We start from the raw sequence: 14,820 nt of genomic DNA on the forward strand, positions 1-14,820 counted from the left end.
TATGTCATCCACTTTATCTTCATTTTCTGATTGTTTCCCATCATGATCATCACCTTCATCCGTTTCATACTCTTCATCACTCTCTTAAGATTCATCATCCCCTTCACACTCTTCAATATCCTCATCACTTCCAATTAAATTTTCCATAAGGTTATCAAAAGCTCATTATATTGTTCATCATCATTAATAGGTGGGGTGTTGTAGCATCCATCAATATGGTCATTATCATGAACCCCAATCATCTCATCCCCTATATTAGCAACATTTGAAGTAAATGGCTTGTAGCATCCTTTAACAACAGTTGCAGCCTCATGAACCTCGTTAACATCCTCATTAGTGTTTTCCTTCTCTTTTAAATCATCAATATCCTCTAAATTAAGCCTCTTGCTACATGAACCTTCCCCTCTTTTTGAATTCCCAACTCTACCCCTTCTATACTCTGGTGAGAATGCATTACTTTTAGTCCCAAAAATAATTAAAGACATGAACTCACCAATTGGCTCATCATTGACATGGTTCATATTTCTCAATGGAGATTCTACATGAACTTCAGCCTCATATTCAGCCCCTTGATCATCATTTTATGGTAATTCCTCAATGACAACTTTACCCTTTGCATTTGGAGACATGAAGTAAGTGAGTAGATTTGTATTCCCATGTTCTGTGTACACCTCAATCAACTTGTTATTTCAAATAAATTTAGAAAGATTGATAACATTCTGATCATTCCCTAAAGCTCTAAGACCAAATTGAAAGTCACCATTGGGTATCCTAAAATGGTAGTATATCACTGGCGATTCATCAGTCAATTCAATCATCCGTGGGTCAGGGTAACCTAGGTCAAGCATTATGGCATCAAGTTCATGTACAGAAAACTCATCTATGTCCACATAATCAACATAATGCACTTCACCTCCAGTATACTTTATATTAGGTAACTTAGTAAACTTCCCACCATGATGAAGCATAATACTAAACCATGACGGTGCACCCGCTACAAGTCAAATTGTACATGATAACAAAGTAAAAATTTGGCGGATTTTAGTATAAATCAAGGGTAAAATGAAATATAGGAGTGTTTAAGAAAACAGAGCAACTTACCATATAAGGATGATATATCGACAACTTCATTTTTTGGTCTGATCTACCACATTACGTACACCATTTTGACTTTAACGCATCACCTTGTCTCCTTTTGCTTCGATTAGGTTCTTTGGATAACGAAGGATGTTTTTTTGCAGGTTTAATGGAGCAGAAGGAAAAAGGAGGGAGGTGGGGAGTTGACGGGTGTTTGGGATTGTAAATGAGGGATAAAAGGTAAAAGGAAGCGTTCACATTCATATGCAAAATTGCCCCTATAAGTAAAAAGACAGAAATACCCTCACGTGCAAGGCAAATGAGGGGGTTAACGCATTCTTTTTAACGGGTGTTTAGTATAGGGACCATTCTCACAAACAAACCAGTTCAAAAGAACCACAAAACCAAAAAACTCGTGGTTTGCACCAAAACCCCAAAAAAATGCATACCACAGGGACCATTTCTACAATTTTGTCTTATCTTATAGTATTATAAAACACTCATATAGTATTTTAACTTTATGTTCTATTCTAGAAATCCTTTTTGCATAAAGAGTTAGGTAAGTTTTAAGTCTGTTGCAACACCATATCACTCCCAAACACATGTTGTTCATATCTTAAATAAATATAGTTGATTAGGCTATATTGATCCCAGATATGATTACATAACTGTCCAGGTTTGACCGCAATGTCCAACCTTTAAATACATCTATTTTGTTCTTCTTGTGATACTTATTCTAGTATGTATTTATATATATGCAAGTAGGTATACTTTCATAAAAATCTTGTCATATTCTAAAAATATACTTTTATTCAGAGCACTTCGACCCCATTGTATTTGTAGTTGTATATCTTTTATAGGTTGATAAACTTAGTTCACTATAAACAATGCTCCCCAAACCGAAACGGCGGAAACGTTCAGGGGCGGAGGACGTCATGCTCAGTATCACAACAAATGTATAATAGTAAAACAAGCAACCACAACCATTGTATAAATATTAAGGTGTTTACATTGTATTTGATTAAAAAAAGCTTTACTCCAAAAGTAAATAACAAAACAAAGACAGGAAGCTATTATGCTCCATCTTCTGAATCCCTGAGCGTGTACCTGTCTACTAGTTTCCTGAGAATACAAGTTATTTTGAAAGAGTAGATCAACATTTAAGTTGGTGAGTTCATAAGCATTTTTGTTATAAAAAGGTATACTCTAAGTTCTTTTTGGAAAAGTTCGCCAGTTCCCCCAGAAAATCCTATATTTTCTGATGTGATGGATGACAAGTAAAAATGACCCTTACAATCCCTTCTATGAGTACTTAATGAATACAAGTTATATACAATCCAGATCAAATAGACAACCGATTGTCTGAATCTTCCCTAAGCCCACAACCAAACAAGGAACAGGAAATGAGGCGGAAGTTACACATCCCATTGTTTGTTAGATCTTTAATGTATATAACCCTGGCGTGTTCATTAGGTGCTTACAGAGTTAATTGTAATAATTCTTTTATATTTGATGAAAATATTCCTTAAGAAAATCATATATTTTCTTTAGTAAAATGGTAAACACAATAGTTCCTTCTATAATCACTTAGTTTATACTCGCTGTATATAATCTAATATCGAACGGACAGTTAAATACGTCAATCTGCCCTAAGCCCACAACCAAACAAGGAGCAGAAAGTAAGGTGGAAGTCACGCATTTCACTGCCTATCGGATATTAATTATATATAACCCTGATCTATAAACTAAAGAATTATAGAATTAACCATTTAAGGTCCTCTATGTTATACAAGTTTAATAATACGAATTAAACCTTTTATAGATAAGTTTCTAGTTTCACTAACTCAATTGTGAAACATAGTTCTCAGTAATAAATGTTATTGTTTTCAGAAAGTTCAATCGAAAACCGTTTATCTTATAAGAGTGATGTTTACCATAGAAATTCCTATATTTTCTATAAAACCGACTGGTTGTCTATGTTGTTCCATGATCGAAAAGCACAAGTATAATCAATATACTTACTTCAATGATATCTAGTTTTGTAGATATGTTAAACTAAATAAAGACTCGTTTACCCTGAAAACCTGATAGGGAGATACTACCCTCCTATGATCACTTAATACATACGAGTTGTATATAACCGAGATCGAACAGATAGTTGAATGTGTGAATTTTCCCTGAGGCCACAACTAAACAAGGAACAGGAAGTAAGGCGGAACTCACACATTCCACTGTCTACCGGACTTCATTTGTATCTAACCCTATTGTATATACTGAGTAATCACATAGTTAATATCCCTTGAGATGGTTTAAGAAAAGTATATTACTACGTAAATATATCGTTGGTATCTATTGTGAGTTTTATGACCATACTAATTGGACGGGTTAAACACGACGTTCTGTAGACGTCGAAAAGAATATGACATTTGTCACCCGTAGACCTGCCGATCCCATTGTAGCTAACACCAAGGTGCAGGATAGTCAGTCCTGTATAGATCTATACACAAACTCACGCTCTCCCTCCAAGAGACTCTAGTCATAAGGGTAGACTTCCACCGGTACTTATATAAGTACTCGAAGACGTGTTTCACAAACTAGATTAACAACTTTACAAGTAATAATGCGAAAACCCTTTTTATAAATAACATATAAGTTTATATATAAGGATTCTTTTGTTCCAAGTACTATACTTATTATAGTTTAAGTTTATTTCCATGTTCTAATAAGTTTCATGTTTTAAATACAGTTCAATGATAAGACAAACATAATAAGCAATTGATATTTTTCAACACAAGATTTCCGTGTGTTATACTTGTATCCCCCCCCCCCAAAAAAAAAAAAAAAAAATTAAAAAGTTGGAAAAAGATATGGGGGTATGAACTCACCTGGAGTGAGTAACTCGATTGAAGACTGAAGTAAAGGTGTATGATTCATTAGTGAAGTCCTGAGCACAAACGGCTCCTATTAAGCATATAATAGCATATATATGTATAAAATTAGTGTATATAACAACTAAAATGTAAGGAAATAGCCTTAGGAAGTAGGGAACACTTACAATGAAGTGTTAGAAATGAAAATGAGAAGTTGAATGATGACCACGGCCTAGAGTGAAGGGTTCACGGCCTTGGGAGGGATCACGGCCTAAGAACACTTGAGTGTTCACGGCCAAGTTTGAAGGGTTCACGACCATGAACTCTTGAAGATCTTGAAGAGAAGTGTTGAATCAAGGATGGAATAAGAGGGTTTCACAAGAACAACAAGCAAGGGATGACTCACCTGGCAAGCAGAAAGCAGATATCCTTACACTTGAATCTCAAACTCGCCACCGCCTAACACGTAAGGCAAACATCTCTAATTAACACTTGAAGTCTCAACACTAATTAAAACGGCGATTACTCTTTCCCCCTCTAATCAGATAGTGGGTAAATGACCATTTTACCCCTCCATGGTCTCTGTTACCTATGTTGACCAATCCCCAAAGTCAACTGTCAACCTTGACCAGACTTGTCGAGTGCACCAACATGACTCGGCGAGTCCATGCCTGTCCTTCACACTCGTCGTCCTCACTTGACTCACTGAGTCAACCCTCCACTCACCAAATCAACGTTGATCGCGAATCGCGGGACAACTCGTCCCAACTCGTCGAGTCCGAATCTTGACTCGACGCGTGGACCAAGTCCTCTAGTTCCCTTCCGACTCATTGAGTCGTTCCTCAACTTAGAGAGTCACCAACTGTGTGATTATCGGGAAAACCCTAGCCATACTCGTCGAGTCTGCCCTTGGACTCGACGAGTTCATGCCATGCTCAAACTGAAATGACCTCCTGAAGGCAGATTCGTTCCTCTAATCTATAAATCTGGCCTTCCCAAGCATGATAATCACGGAAAGTTCCGATCTTGGTGCACATGCAAGGGCTCAAGAACTCTATTTGAAGAAATGACCCCTAATATGACATCCTAGTCTCATTCCTTCCGTTAATACAAATAAAGCTCAGAGGGTTAAGGTCTCTGGACCTCTTTGGATCCATATCTAAAGCCTTAACACTAGAAGGGGCCAAATGTTCACCAAATCTAGTCTCTAATGGGTCTAGAAAAACCCAACTCCAAAAATAATCACCAAAACTGAAGAAGGGTCGAATCAATACCTCAAGAATGATGTCTCTGGCTCTGAACTTCACAGAATAGCACCCTCTTCAGCCCCCTCTTGCCCTGTTCATCTTCTTCTTGCAATAACACTAACACAAGGATAAAAAATGGCCTCTTCTCCCTCACAAATGCTCTAGCTCTCTTATGGTTTCTCTTTGGGGTTTGGTAGCCGCAATTGACAGCCATAATGGCCTTTAAATAGGTCCCAAACCCATGAAATTAGGGTTTCATTAAACAGCGCGGAGTCGCCGATTCCTCCCATGAACTCTCCGAGTCCGGTCATTAACCCGGATAAGAATTCGTGACCCTACTCGGCTAGTCTAAGCACCAACTCGCCGATTCCCTCCACAAACCCCAAAATAAAATGAATAAAATAATATACCTGGGCACCCGGATGTTACAATTATCCCCCACTAGAATCAGACTTCGCCCTTGAAGTCTTACTCTGTGAACAACTCTGGATGCTACTCGCGCATCTCTCGCTCTAGCTCCCAAGTCAACTCTGACCCCTTTCCGATGCTGCCACTGGACCTGCATCAGGGGCACTTCCTTTTTTCTCAGAACCTTGATCTTTCGATCCCTAGTCGCCACCGGTCTCTCAACATAGATCATGCTCGCATCCACTAGAATATCCTCTAATGGTACCACTGCCGACTCGTCGAATATACACTTCCTCAACTGCGATACGTGGAAAGTGTCATGAATCTGGCCCAACTCTGCAGGTAGATCCAACCGGTAGGCTACCCTGCTTACCATCGCAATCACTCGGCACGGGCCAATATATCGGGGTCCCAGCTTGCCCCTCTTCCTGAACCGAGTCACTCCTTTCCAAGGGGATACCCTTAGGAGTACGAAGTCACCGACCTCGAACTCGAGCTTTGTCTGCCGACTATCCGCACAACTCTTCTGTCGGCTCTGGGCCGTTAGCAACCACTGTCTGACCTGCTGAATCTGCTCGGTCGTCTGAAGCACAGTCTCAGTACTACCCATCGCACGTTGCCCTACCCCTCCCCAGCGAATGGGAGTCCGAAACCTCCTCCCATACAACAGCTCAACGGGTGGCATACCAATGCTCGAATGATGGTTGTTGCTATAGGAAAATGCAGCCAAGGGTAAGTACGTGTCCCAACTCCCTCCAAAATCTAATACACACGCCCAAAGCATGCCCTCGAGCGTCTGAATCGTTCGCTCGCTCTAAAGTGTCCTCAGACATCACCATAATAAGCTCTAGCTCATTTCTCATATCCCTCTTCGATACTGAGCACCAGGTCAGCCTTTGACTCCACAGCTGAACCTCCAAAGGTCACCCATAACATGATCCAAAATATCTCACTAACTTCCTCCTCATGACCACTATCCCAATTCCCTCCTGTTGCGACAATCACAACTCAAAACAAGTATAATGATTCCCGACAGAGACGAAGACCCCAGTCTCGCCCCTGGTTCAACCACAAGGCTCCAAAAACTCAATACTAGGGCTACTCAAGCCTAAAACTCTTTTGCATCATACACTGATCGGAGAACACTCCATCATCACACTCTCTTGCTGTCTAGTGAGTACTATGGCTCCCCACAACATCACGACAGCCTCTGACTAGTGAGTACTACGGCTCCCCGTAGTACCACAACTCCATCTCTCTAACTTGTGAGTACTACGACTCCCCGTAGCACCACAACACCCTCTGACTGGTGAATACTACGGCTCCCCATAGCTTCACCCCATACTCTCATTCTCATCACAACACCACACTACGTCCACTAACTCATGCTTCGTAGACTATCATAGATAGCTACACACAATTGTCCCAAATATGCATCACAGACTATGGCGGCAACCGCTATAACAAAGTACCTATCTCTGTAGAGATCCACTTCCTTAATTAACCCCTCTTGATGTCAATACCTGAAGGGCTCCCAATGGAACCGTAGATACATGATACACCACTAGTCGTCTCAAACTCAAGATTCTAAATAACTCCGAAATCGGGACATTATACCCGGGTACCACAGAACACCATTACAGAACATCACAATGTCCTACCTCTACCACTGATCTCCTACTCCCAGCCCATACATATACAACAATACATTCCCTATGAACCCCATAAATAATTCTTCATTTTACCCAATGCGCAACTTGAGTGTATCCAAACACTCAATTGGAATACAAAGAAAGCGCTAACGCTTTAGAACACACTGATGATCCTCCGAAACCCTTTCCTCTAGTACTCAAATCCAAGCAAGAATACACATACCATCCCAGGAGTTGGCTACTCAATATCTTCTATCCACCCCAAAAAGGGGCATAAACAATCCATACTTCGACCAGAAGTTCCCAAGTGCCCATACCATCATTTTGAGCCTTCCACTTGCAACGACCCTGACCACCACCAGATTCCTGACCATTTGCCACCCGACGTGCAGACACCCTTCCCTTTCTCAGACATATACCACATGCATTATCTTGCTCTGCACCTTTCCTTGATCACCAATGACCTTGGTCTCATGAATTCGGGTCGCAGGTTTCTGTGTCCAACCACTAACCGCTCTTGAACAAATCTCTAGTTCCCTCAATCAAATACCCGGTTCTCCCCCACTTAGGTTCGGACCATCACCAATTGACGCATCAACAATCTACCCCACAGACAGTTTACACCAGAAACATTGCACCTACGCTTGGAAGGTGCCACACAACGCCCAATGATTTCCCCACATAGAGATCAAGAACCCTCAATTACCCTAAATCTCCGATGAAATCCTCAGGGACTCCTCATTACGACTGCCTCTAGCCATTCGAAGTCTCATACCATCCCAATACCGAACATCTCAACTGCCCAGTACTATCACTGACTCTTAGACTGGAACAATAAATCATCATACTCCCCATCCTCGACTTCTCAACCCTCAATCAAACAGATGAATCATCACAAGAATAGGGACTCCACTACCATACTCAATACTTATCATAGACAAAAGAGCCACCGCTCTGATATACTCGACTAGATCACTCACTGATACTGCTACCACACGCCCTGCTATACTTAATTAGGGTGTAATGTGGTCCTTGACCGTCTCAGTCCCCCCTGACTACCTGCTCATGGTAGATCATTTCCTTGTGGCAGGCATGCTGCCTGATACTCTGGTGGAAAGATCGTCATCAATGTCAACCCGTAGGGTTTACTCCTAAACCCAAAACTGAAATCTCATGCCTCTCCTACTTCCCATAGGAAACACAAGTAACACCCATCAGGTCACAGAAGGTGACATCTCCTCCATCGGCTGATTACTCACTCATACCGCAATCCCCCATAAATTTCTTCTTTGCTAATGCCTAAGTCTTGTGACTACATCTGACATCTTACCAAAATACTCTGAAATACTCTCGACCTCCCTCTCAAGGGATGCCGCTTTGGACTCAATCATGGCCCTCAGGCCTAAAAACCCATCGCGTCAAAATTCCAGCAATCAATCCTGACCGGACAACTAGAGAATCACAAGCATCATTTGCTAAGAACCATGGTACTCAGCCCATGACATCTCTTCTCAATTTGCTACAATATATGGTACTCGAACCATAACAGCACTCCTCAATCTGCTCCGATGTATGGTACTCGAACAATAACATCACTCCTCAATCTGCTCTGATGTATGGTACACGAACCATAACATCATTCCTCGATCTGCTCCGATGCATGGTACACAAAACATAACATCACTCCTCAATCTGCTCTGATATATGGTACACAAACCATAACATCACTCCTCAATCCGCTACTTAGAACCTTCAAAATACTCCCTGTATCGAGTATGGGTCCTCTGCTTTCGGTAGTACTGGCCCATACTACCTGCCACATCTACCCATACTTTCCACATGGGCCATTCCAGAGCTCCTAAGTAGCTGCTCAACCTTCTCGTTCACTGATTCCACCACGTGTGCTCGCTCCTCAGCGAAATGATCTACTCTGCCAGCGTACTCATCTGACTAAGGATACTCCCTAAGCTACTCCATAGTCCTCCCACTTCTCTGTCATCAGCTGCTAAAGAGCTCTTAATGATGCCAACCATCTACCTCCTGAATATTGTTATATTCCCTTGGTAGCTAACTCCCATCATCGAGAGTTCCACAAAACACGAAGCAAGCAGCATTCGGGCATCGAAGAATACATAGGACTCACTCTGGGTGATAACTCCGCTTGCTCTGCTCATTCTCAAAAGTACCACCGAACTCTGCAACTCTACCCCTCGCGGGTACTAACTATTCCTTCGATAAGCACCTGAATACTCATCTAGGCATCTCTCCTAGATTACTCCTCTACTCAAATCCCCTAAAAGGATTCCAACTAAATACTCTCACTCATCACATGCTCAAAAACACATCACACATAACCGTAACTCCTAGGCTAGGGCATCACAAATCAGGCCGCTCTAGTCCTAAGATATGAAATACCTAGCATGTCTCTAGCATGCATAATATCTCATAAAATGTATCATAAATATCTCATAACACAAAAGTAAGGGTATTTTGGGAAATCACCGTTCGGGCTCTGGCTGATTGTACACACTGCTCTTTCTCGCTTTCTCTTTGAACTGTTATTCGCTTTAGAAAATCATTTCTTTGAAAACTTTTCTTACTTCCTCAGTTTGAGTCCAGATTTACTCGAAGGTGCACCCGAATCCCTCAAACCAAGGCTCTGATACCAACTTGTAACACTGAAAATTTCAAAACAAAATTTTCATTTAAAATCGTTTATCTCTTTAACACTTTTCATAAAAATCTCCTTTTTGTTTAAATTACAATAAATGACTCTTTTGTTCAATCAATTAATAAACCAGGATCCTCAAAACAAATGCTTCCTCCGGTGTGTACAATCGAGCCGGTGCCGTCCCGTGATCCTGAGGAAACCTGAAACATATAACACAAAACACAGTAAGCACGAAGCTTAGTGAGTTCCCCAAAATACCACTCTAACACATATTAGCCATTCAAGTCTATAAGTCGGTTGGCCCTCTGGTCAGTATGTCTCAGTGGGACCCTCTAGTCCTAGCTCTCTGTGGATCCTCTGGCCCTAATTCTATAGACCCAACGGTACTAACTCTGATAACTCTGAATCATGCATATCAAATATCATAATAAATCTCAACACATAAATAGCATACAAATACACTGGCACATAACTCTAAAAAATATCACACATAACACATATTAGCCACTCGAGGCTATAACTCTGTGGGCCCTTGGGCCCTACTCTGTGGACCCTCTGGTCCTAGCTCTATGGACCTTCCGGCCCTAACTCTGATATACACACAACATAAATCACATAGAAATAATGTTGTGCCACACATCACATAGATAGCATATAATAACTCTGTTACCACTCTAGGTAAAGTATAGTGAGAAGACTCACCTGGCAAGCAGAAAGCAGATATCTTCACACTTGAATCTCGAACTTGCCACCGCCTAACACATAAGGAAAACATCTCTAATTAACACTTGAAGTCTCAACTCTAATTAAACCGGCGATTACTCTTTCCCTCTCTAATTAGATAGTGGGTAAAAGACCATTTTACCCCTCCATGGTCTCTATTAACTATGTTGACCAAACCCCAAAGTCGACAAAAGTCAACCGTCAACCTTGACCAGACTCGTCGAGTGCACCAATGTGACTCGGCGAGTCCATGTGTGTCCTTCACACTCCTGGTCCTTATTTGACTCACTGAGTCAACCCTCCACTCATCAAATCAACGCTGATCGCGAATCGCGGGACAACTTTTCCCAACTCGTCGAGTCCGAAACTTGACTCGACGAGTCCAGACGTGGACCAAGTCCTCTAGTTCCCTTCCAACTTACTGAGTCGTTCCTCAACTCAGCGAGTCACCAACTGTGTGATTATCGGGAAAACCCTAGCCATACTCGTCGAGTCTGCCCTTTGACTCGACGAGTTCATGCCATGCTCAAACTGAAATGACCTCCTGAGGGCAGATCCGTTCCTCCAATCTATAAATCTGGCCTTCCCAAGCATGATAATCACGGAAAGTTCTGATCTTGGTGCACATGCAAGGGCTCAAGAACTCTATTTGAAGAAATGACCCCTAATATAACATCCTAGTCTCATTCCTTCCGTTAATACACATACAGCTTAGAGGGTTAAGGTCTCTGGACTTCTTTGGATCCAGATCCAAAGCCTTAACACAAGAAGGGGCCAAATGTTCACCAAATCTAGTCTCTAAAGGGTCTAGAAAACCCTAACTCCAAAAATAATCACTAAAACTGAAGAAGGGTCGAATCAATACCTCAAGAATGATGTCTCTGGCTCTGAACATCACATCATAGAACCCTCTTCAGCGCCCTCTTGCCCTGGTCATCTTCTTCTTGCAATAACACTAACACAAGGATCAAAAATAGCCTCTTCTCCCTCACAAATGCTCTAGCTCTCTTAGGGTTTCTCTTTAGGGTTTGGTAGCCGCAATTAACAGCCATAAGGGCCTTTAAATAGGTCCCAAACCCACGAAATTAGGGTTTCATTAAATAGCGCGGACTCGCCGAGTCCGGTCATTAACCTGGATAAGAATTCGCGACCCTACTCGGCGAGTCTAAGCACCAACTCGTCGAGTCCCTCCACAAACCCCAAAATAAAATGAATAAAATAATATACCTGGGATCCCGGATGTTACAAACAAGCAAGGGGTGAGCTTCTTACAATTTTTGAGGAGAAAGGAGGGTTCACGGTTGATGATACTTAAGAGAGAATGGGATGATTGCAGTCAAGGGAAGAAGAAGTGAAGGAAAAAATGAACCAAACTCATATATATACATAGAGTTCACGGCCTAAGGTGGGTTCATGGCCGTGAACCTGGTTTGTGGCCATGAACCTCACTTGATGAGGTTTAAGGCCCGAATGTTATACTCCAAACTCATTTCCTTAGTGGTTCACTCCTTAACACACAACCCTACCTTATATTAGGCATATAAACCTATAAGTTTGACCTTTCATTACTGTGTTTGTCTTTACCAGACAGAAATTTCGGGTTGTGACACTGCATAACTACAACAGGTTATCGATGCAGGAGACAAGCCAAAAAGAGGAGGAAAGAGAAAATCAAAAGCTTCATGTTCAAAAATTGTGAGGGTTCCGAAGAAAACCAAGAAACCTGCTCTGAAACCCCGAACTCCCAGTTCTATTCTGCAACAACATTTAGAAGAGAGGACTGTATCGAAAGTACAAGTAACTAATACTTAACATCATGAGGAAGAGGATACAACCCACACTTCAGAAACACCAACTTTAGAACCTATTTCGAAGGCATCATCTCCTCCGTCCTCGTATGTTCCCACCTCAGATATTTTTAACTCCTTTATCAAAGAATCGTTTTTAAACCTCACCCTTCCACCTCCACCCGACCATTTAACCCTACATCTTTCGAAACCAAAACCTCATCCATCCCCACAACAATTCTGATCTCATCCATTCCACCCTTACCCGCAAATTCCCCAACAACAACCTATATTCAAACCTCACTACCCATACTTTTAGCTCCCCTTTCCTCACCAATCTTTACCGAATCCACGATAACCATAACATCACCTGTCTCAACTCCACCGAAAATCCCTGTAATCAAATCCGTTTTAGAGGAGATACAAACTTCAAGCATTCCTATCAATGCATCTGATGTGGGGGAAAATGTCAATATCGGTGTGACTTCCGAACAAGGCACATCAACTGCTCCTCCTTTCAACGAGGATGAAGAAATGATGTTTGGAGACGATCATGAAACGTTTACTGATTTTGTCTTCAACGCATTCACTATCAATATCAACAGTAACGAAGATGACGCTCCAATGACAAAGTGTCGGTTCAAGAAGTTGAATGGGAGGCTTGACTTGATCCTAGAGCATTCCAACGCTTTCCCTTCAACAAAGTGGGAGATACGCTCACCACTCACAAGGCCACTGTTGAGATGCTCACCTCCACAAATGAAAAAGTCATTAAAGAATCCTCCAAGGTCATCCATGATTCTGAGAAGAGGATTTCTGAAGCAACCGGAAAAGTCGAAAAATTACATCAAGAAGTGAAATAATTTATGAATGATTTCTGAATCTCCTCCGACAAAAACACAACCAATATGAAAAAGGTTATCGAAGGATTTCATACTTCATTGAAGTTTGAGAAAGAAGCTCTCTCCAAACTCCAAGCAAATGCTAAGCTTGATAACAATCATCTTAATTTGTCAATTTCTCAACAGCTTACAAAGTTACAATATGACTTACCTAATGAGAATAAGATCATGGATGAATTGGTAAAGAAAACTCAGAAAACCAAGGCTCTTAATTTGAAGCTGAAGAATGCTACCCAAAAAATTGCCCAACTTTAAGAAGAGAGATCTTTAGTTAAAGGGTGCATTTTTTATATTAACCAATATTTGATGCAAATCGTTGAAACTCACGATTCCTCATTCACTGTCTCTATTAAACATAACCTCTCTGAAAAGATTCAACTTGTATTCACCATGCTAAATCAGATACAAGGTGTTTCAGGAAGCAGGGCTCCTACAAAACAATGGGGAGACGAGGAAGAAAATATCAAGAAGGTAACTGATCGGAAGGATAATGAAGCTTTCGGTTCAGGTAAAGACAAAGGAAAAGGTTTTTTGGAAGAAGATAATGATGATAATCCGATATTGTATAAATCGGAAAGGATGGCTAGGGAGCAAAGAGATAAACAGCTTGACGAACTCATGGATCTTCAAAAGAAATTCGAGGCAGAAGAAGTTGAAGCCAAGAATGCAAAACTAGTCCTTGAAACTCAGAAATCTTTGTTTCCAGTTTGGTCTCATGAGCGTATACAGAAAGAAGCCATAGATGATCTGAATATCTACTAGCTGGAGCCAATGATATCGTTCGACTTAAATAATGATGTGGAAGGTCAATTTGATTTTCCCATTACTCTAAGGGCATTTCTCTTTTAGTGGTTTGAAAATATTAAGAAACCCATGCTCTTTGATGATGCAGTAAACCGAAAGCTCTTTTCGTTTAACTTGAAATATGCGAAACCGCAGTATGAGACATGGAGCTTAAAGAGAATCACGGCATTGAAGGTAGGATTGCCGATTCAGACTGAAGACTTCTTGAATATTCAATTTAAAGGATTTCGAGGTGCCAATCATGTGCTTCATGAGTTCACATTGGCTGACTTGCCATTCATGAACCCCTACGATTGGTTATCTCTATTCTACATTATGGCGAAGGATGTTCAGAAGTATAATCCTAGTATTGAACACTTGAAGCGGATGATCAAGTGTTATATTCTTGAAATAGCGAAGATGGATGTTGAGATCGCATCTATTCTGAAGAGGAGGCCAGAAGAACAACCAAAAGACATCCAACACTTGAGGATAGGGATTATTCGAAAGAAAAATTGGAGCATTCTTTAAAAGAGAAAGGAAGGTGAAGTGGTTCAGAACTGCATGTTTTTTTAAAGGAAAAACACCTATACTCATCGTCGGCTCTCAAAACAATCATGTCCTCTGCTAAAGCTCATAAAGCCAATTATGCTGCTGATGTAAAATGTGTTTCGAATATGATATATTGGTATCTATCATT

This window comes from Lactuca serriola, chromosome 4 (assembly GCF_051521515.1).
Source record: "Lactuca serriola cultivar US96UC23 chromosome 4, Lser_US96UC23_V15, whole genome shotgun sequence".
Classification (NCBI taxonomy): domain Eukaryota; kingdom Viridiplantae; phylum Streptophyta; class Magnoliopsida; order Asterales; family Asteraceae; genus Lactuca; species Lactuca serriola.